At 30.6% G+C, this 7,215-nt stretch overlaps 1 long non-coding RNA gene across 1 annotated transcript; it reads right to left on the bottom strand.

Annotated features, from left to right (window-relative positions):
- Positions 1-2,803: 2,803 nt before the first annotated feature.
- On the bottom strand, positions 2,804-4,897 carry LOC120282235. Its single transcript, XR_005542914.1, has 4 exons — positions 4,602-4,897; positions 4,043-4,159; positions 2,967-3,296; positions 2,804-2,893 (listed from the first exon to the last, which is right to left on the bottom strand). It is a non-coding gene; the product is annotated as an uncharacterized LOC120282235 (long non-coding RNA).
- Positions 4,898-7,215: the final 2,318 nt, after the last annotated feature.

The raw sequence follows: 7,215 nt of genomic DNA, 5'->3' as shown, positions 1-7,215 counted from the left end.
TTATTTGTTTAAAAAATAAAATACTAAACCATAATTATTTTTGAAAATAAATAAATAACCCCACTTTCGTGGTTAGCTATATACGCCTTCGAGGTTAAAAAACCAAAATAAATAATAATAAAATTTTTAGTATTATTTTTGGTCCAATATTGTCCTATTGTCCTATTATCTTAAGCAACTAAATCATCATTATTTTTGAAAATAAATTAATAACCCCGCATAGGTGGATAGGTAATAACCAAGCACATACTTGGTGTATAGAATCAGATAAAATGTACATTTTTAATACGATGAAATGTTAATGAGAAGCATTTTCCTTCTCAAAGGGACAAAACAAAACATCATTTTGTCTAAGTTCCTTTTCTTTATCATTTCATTGTGTTAAAAATATACATTTTATCTAATACTATATATCAAATAGTTTTCTAAAAGCAAATACCTCGAGTATGTGTAAAGAAGATGCTCATGTTTTTGGTTTATATGACAATATGGAAAGAAGTTCTATCTATCTCTTGATATAATTTCTAACTTTGCTGTGGTGTTTTTTTTATTAGCGCATTCCACCAGCATTTGTTGGGCATGTTATGATGACAACCATGGAAAAGCCATGATATTCTCGGCTGGTGAATTTTGGCACGTAAAAGTTCAAAAAACTGAATAAGGCTTATTCTTCACAGATGGTTGGGAAGAAATTATCAAAGCCCATGGTCTCAGTGAAGGATGCATTCTTTTCTTCTGTTATGAGGGTAACATGGTTTTTACTCTAAAGATCTTTGGTCACGATGCTTGCAGAATCAACAATTTCTGTATTAATAGCAAGGGCTTCAAAAACAGAAAAGCAAATGTGGGTTAATTTGGTCAATGTCTAATCAATTTAAATATTTTAAATAATTTAATATAATTAATTAGAAAATTATATTACAATTTAAAAAAAAATTAAGACAACAAATAAGAGAGAGAGGGCACATGCGAGAACTATGATTATTGAATAACAATAGCTTCAATAAATCTCAATTAGAATAAAACATGACGTTTGGAAGGACACAAAGTCCTATAAAAAATAATACAAAGTCCCATAAGAAATGTTGTTTGCAATGACACAAAGTGACACAAAGTCCAAAAAAAATGACACAAAGTCCCATAAAAAATGATGTTTGGAAAGACACAAAGTGACACAAAGTCCCAAAAAAATGATGTTTGCAAAGACACAAAGTTCCCGAAAAAAATGACACAAAGTCCCATAAAAAATGATGTCCTCGGGGTTATTTATTTATTTTAAAAATAACTATGATTTAGTAATTTATTCTTTAAAAAAATAATACTAAAATATTTATTATTATTTATTTTTGTTCTCTAACACCGCACGAGTGGTTACGTAACCAAGTACACGGGGTCATTTATTTATTTTCAAAAGTTATTATGATTTTGTAATTTATTCTTTAAAAAAATAATAATAAAAGATTTATTATTACTTATTTTTGGTTTTCTAACCCTGCAAGAGTGGTTAAATAACCACATCCTCGTGTGTTAATTAATTATAAATAAAGTAGTGATTATCAATATTGAGCTTTGTTTGCTTGATCCGACACATATATAAGTGCAGTATTAAAAAACCAAAATAAATAATAATAAATCAATTAGTACTATTTGTTTAAAGAATAAAATACTAAACCATAATTATTTTTGAAAATAAATAAATAACCCCACTTTCGTGGTTAGGTATATACGCCTTCGAGGTTAAAAAACCAAAATAAATAATAATAAAATTTTTAGTATTATTTTTGGTCCAATATTATCCTATTGTCCTATTATCCTAAGCAACTAAATTATCATTATTTTTGAAAATAAATTAATAACCCCGCATAGGTGGATAGGTAATAACCAAGCCTGTGGGGTTACAAAACCAAAATAAATAATAATAAATCTTTTAGTATTATTTGGATAAAGAATAAATTATTAAATTATAATTATTTTTGAAAATAAATAAATACCGCTATGTGGTTATTTAACCACGCTTGTGGGGTTAAAAAACCTATTATTTTTTTTAAAGAATAAATTATTAAATCATAAATATTTTTGAAAATAAATAAATAAATAAATAAACCCGAAGGACGTGGTTAGTTAACCACGCTTACGGTGTTAAAACACCAATGCAGAGGGAAGTGGAGATCTCTTGATACCCAGCAGTGTGTTGATCTGAGCAGCACATCAACTCCGGAGGGGTGGCAGTTTCCAAGATGATGAAAAACTCCGGAGTAGAGTGTTTGGAGGACTTTGTTTTCGGCTTTTTGTCTCAGATGCTTATTATAGGAACAATGGAAGACAGGAGCTTGCATCAATGCAGCCTTAAATGTCCAGAGAAGATGTTCACTTTGATTCTCACTTCTCAGCTTCATTTAGGGTTTGATAGCGTGCAAGTGATCACCAGCGATATTGGGAATTAAATCAGAGGACGAAGCCAGTTGCACTAAGAACATAATTCAGTATGAGAAAGGGATAAACCAAACTAACTGGTTTCTTTGCGAGTGTAAGTATTAAAGCTTGTGGCTTTTCACGTAATCCTTGTTTTTAAGCCATGCTCGGTCAATCGATTTTAAAACTATGTAATTGACTAGATTACCACTTACATGTATGTTTTGATAAAAATCGATTGGTAATCGAGTCATGACATTAAAAAATCGATGGATACATGTAAACAAAGCTACATAGCTTAATACTTACACTCGCAAAGAAACTAAGTTAGTTTGGTTTATCCTTTTCTCACTCGATTATGTTCTTAGTGCAACTGCTCGGCCCCTCGATCTAATTCCCAATAAAGGATGTGGTGGCGGCTCAGATGGAGAAGCAACATTGGTTTCATCACAGTTGTTGGCCGATGGAATCCGGCAAAGTCCTGAATAAATTCAAATCAATGTTTAAAATTGCCTTTCATCAACAAATACTTTGAAAGAAAGACGCAAACTTACTACTGTTTGAATATTCACAGATGCCATTAAATTCCACATTTGCTTTTCTGTTTTTGAAGCCCTTGCTATTAATACAGAAATTGTTGATTCTGCAAGCATCGTGACCAAAGATCTTTAGAGTAAAAACCATGTTACCCTCATAACAGAAGAAAAGAATGCATCCTTCACTGAGACCATGGGCTTTGATAATTTCTTCCCAACCATTTGTGAAGAATAAGCCTTCTTTCGGTTTTTTTGAACTTTTACGTGCCAAAATTCACCAGCCGAGAATATCATGGCTTTTCCATGGTTGTCATCGATAACATGCCCAACAAATGCTGGTGGAATGCGCTAATAAAAAAAACACCACAGCAAAGTTAGAAATTATATCAAGAGATAGATAAAACTTCTTTCCATATTGTCATATAAACCAAAAACATGAGCATCTTCTTTACACATACTCGAGGTATTTGCTTTTAGAAAACTATTTGATATATAGTATTAGATAAAATGTATATTTTTAACACAATGAAATGATAAAGAAAAGGAACTTCGACAAAATGATGTTTTGTTTTGTCCCTTTGAGAAGGAAAATGCTTCTCATTAACATTTCATCGTATTAAAAATGTACATTTTATCTGATTCTATACACCAAGCATTTCTCTTAAAACCAATACCTCAGTATATGTTCTGAGTATCTTCAATAACAACAGAGTGACTATAGTATCAGTCAAAACCTTAGTTTCCTCCTCGTTAACTTCTCTCTTATACAAAAATACAAGGAGTTTCTGTAATAGCATAATAATTTGTGCCCACCTCTGTTAGCAGTATAACACTAAAAGCTGCAGCCATGTCTACAACTGATGAACTGAATCAAATTTCAGAACTACATTATGGTCAATGATGGATGATGCAATTAAAAACCCAAATATCATACAACAGTAACCACTCTTTAAGGAAAAACAAAAAAAAACAAAACAAAACACATAATATTTAACTTATATTAAGTCTTAAAGGGATGTCACAAGTAAACTATTGAGACAAGCTTCAAAGGCCAAATATACAAAAGAAAAAAAGGAAAGAAAAGATAGACTTACAAGTCTAGAACCACGAAGAAGAACCTTGAAAAACTCGGGCCTCGGAGTTCCACTCATGCTTGTGTATGGTGCAGTGCTGAAGATGAAAACCCTCCTTCAAGACTTGAGCTTTCTCTTCTTAACCCACCCAAAAACAAAAAAAAAAAAACAAAAAACAAAAAACAAAAAATTATCAAGAGTAGTCAAGAAAACGAACTTGGAAAAATATAACAAATCCAGTCGCAAATCCTGCCTTAATTAATTCCAGTAGCTAACATGGCATTGAATCTAAAACTCTGAAGTTTTTCAGAGTTTCTCGGTTGCAATAAAAGTAAAACAGAAAGAAGTAGAAGAAGGAAGAGAATGAATTATCAAGAGCCAATAAAACTAACTTGGAAAACTGTATAAATTGGGTCGCAAATCCTACCCTAATTCGACATCCTAACATGCCATTGAATCTAAAACTAAGAAAAATCACAACTTTTCAGTTTCAATCACTGGAAATTCAAGGAAAATGCAAGAATAGAAAGAGAGACAGATAGCAAATCCACAAGAAAACAAAGAGAAGAAACCTGCGTACCTCTTCCCCTGTCAGCGTCGCCGGTGATCACTTGCACGCTATCAAACCCTAAATGAAGCTGAGAAGTGAGAATCAAAGTGAACATTTCTCTGGACATTTAAGGCTGCATTGATGCAAGCTCCTGTCTTCCATTGTTCCTATAATAAGTATATGAGACAAAAAGCCGAAAACAAAGTCCTCCAAACACTCTACTCCGGAGTTTTTCATCGTCTTGGAAACTGCCACCCCTCCGGAGTTGATGTGCTGCTCAGATCAACACACTGCTGGGTTTTTCATCGTTTTGTATACTGCCACCCCTCCGGAGTTGATGTGCTGCTCAGATCAACACACTGCTGCTGGGTATTAAGAGATCTCCACTTTCAAACTCAGTTGTTAAAAATAATAGTTTATTTTATCTTTTTATTTTTCCGGTCACATTTCCCAATAAAGACAAAACATTGACACGTCGCTTCTTTCACATCATTTCATATTTTTTTAATTTCATTCCTAAAGTAGCTCATGTCATGCAGGAAAACATCTTTCCTTTCACATCATTTCACTTTTTTTTTAATTAATCTATTAAAAATTGTCTTTGATATTAAATTATTCTTCTTTCTCTTACCAGCCATATTTATTACAACTTATTTTTTTTTAAATCATAAGTATATAAAAATACCGAAACCAAGATAAAAACCAACCACCATTATTAGTATAGTGGTATGTCACTTGAATAGTAAATGGGCTGACTCATGATCTAATATTTGAGCCAACAATACTGTTATAATACTTTATATATATCATAAATACCATATTAATACTGTAATTATTTATGGGTGTGCACATGGTAATAATCTAATTGCCCCATGTGATATCTGACCGAGTTAATAAAGTTTTTAGGAGATCATTAAACCATCGTAACTGGTGCATCTTTGTACCTGTTTGTTTTTTGATATTTTATTGTGGGGCTGTGTTTGTTGCTGTTGTAAAAAAATATATAATAAAATAAAAACTATTTTTATATCACTATAAATAATCAAGGATATAAAACATAAAAACAAACGAATAAAAAATAACAATATATATTAAAAATCAGTCACATATCAAAATCATTTATTTGTGATAGCAATGTTAAATCAAGCCACAAGCTCCATCAAACTCATAAGTACATGGAGTTCATTTATTACTTCAGTTCCTTCTGCATTGGTGTTTTAACCCCGCAAGCGTGGTTAACTAATCACGTCCTTCGGGTTTATTTTTTATTTATTTATTTTCAAAAATAATTATGATTTAATAATTTATTCTTTAAAAAAAATAATAGGTTTTTTAACCCCACAAGCGTGGTTAAATAACCACATAGGGGTATTTATTTATTTTCAAAAATAATTATAATATAATAATTTATTCTTTATCCAAATAATACTAAAAGATTTATTATTATTTATTTTGGTTTTGTAACCCCACAGGCTTGGTTATTACCTATTCAACTATGCGGGGCTATTAATTTATTTTCAAAAATAATGATGATTTAGTTGCTTAGGATAATAGGATAATAGGACAATATTGGACCAAAAATAATACTAAAAATTTTATTATTATTTATTTTGGTTTTTTAACCTCGAAGGTCTATATACCTAACCACGAAAGTGGGGTTATTTATTTATTTTCAAAAATAATTATGGTTTAGTATTTTATTCTTTAAACAAATAATACTAATAGATTTATTATTATTTATTTTGGTTTTTTAACACTGCACTTATATATGTGCCGGATCACGCAAACAAAGCTCAATATTGATAATCACTACTTTATTTATAATTAATTAACACACGAGGATGTGGTTATTTAAAGCACTCTTGCGGGGTTAGAAAACCAAAAATAAATAATAATAAATCTTTTATTATTATTTTTTTAAAAAAATAAATTACTAAATCATAATTATTTTTGAAAATAAATAAATAACCCCGTTTACTTGGTTACGTAACCACTCGTGCGGGGTTAGAAAACCAAAATAAATAATAATAAATATTTTAGTATTATTTTTTTAAAGAATAAATTACTAAATCATAGTTATTTTTGAAAATAAATAAATAACCCCCCGGACATCATTTTTTGTGGGACTTTATGTCCTTGCAAACATCATTTTTATGGGACTTTGTGTCATTTTATTGTGGGACTTTGTGTCCTTGCAAACATCATTTTTATGGGACTTTGTGCCCTTCCAAACATCATTTTTATGGGACTTTGTGTCTTTTTTTGTGGGACTTTGTGTTCTTGCAAACATCATTTCTTATGGGACTTTGTGTCCATTTTTTGTGGGACTTTGTGTCCTTCCAAACGCCATGTTTTATTCTAACTAAGATTTATTCAATAATCATAGTTCTCGCCTGTGCCCATAGTTCTCGCCTGTGCCCTCTCTCTCTCTCTCTTATTTGTTGTCTTATTTTTTTTTAAATTGTAATATAATTTTCTAATTAATTATATTAAATTATTTAAAATATTTAAATTGATTAGACATTGGCCAAATTGACCCACTAGTTGAACCGATAACCCGGTGACCCGACAACTTGGACAATTCAATATCTGATCCGGTTCTGTAACATTGATAATAATTTTATCAATAATTTAATAAAAACAC

The sequence above is a fragment of the Dioscorea cayenensis genome, chromosome 18, assembly GCF_009730915.1.
Source record: "Dioscorea cayenensis subsp. rotundata cultivar TDr96_F1 chromosome 18, TDr96_F1_v2_PseudoChromosome.rev07_lg8_w22 25.fasta, whole genome shotgun sequence".
In the NCBI taxonomy this organism is placed as follows: domain Eukaryota; kingdom Viridiplantae; phylum Streptophyta; class Magnoliopsida; order Dioscoreales; family Dioscoreaceae; genus Dioscorea; species Dioscorea cayenensis.
This window is presented reverse-complemented; position numbering and strand designations above follow the sequence as displayed.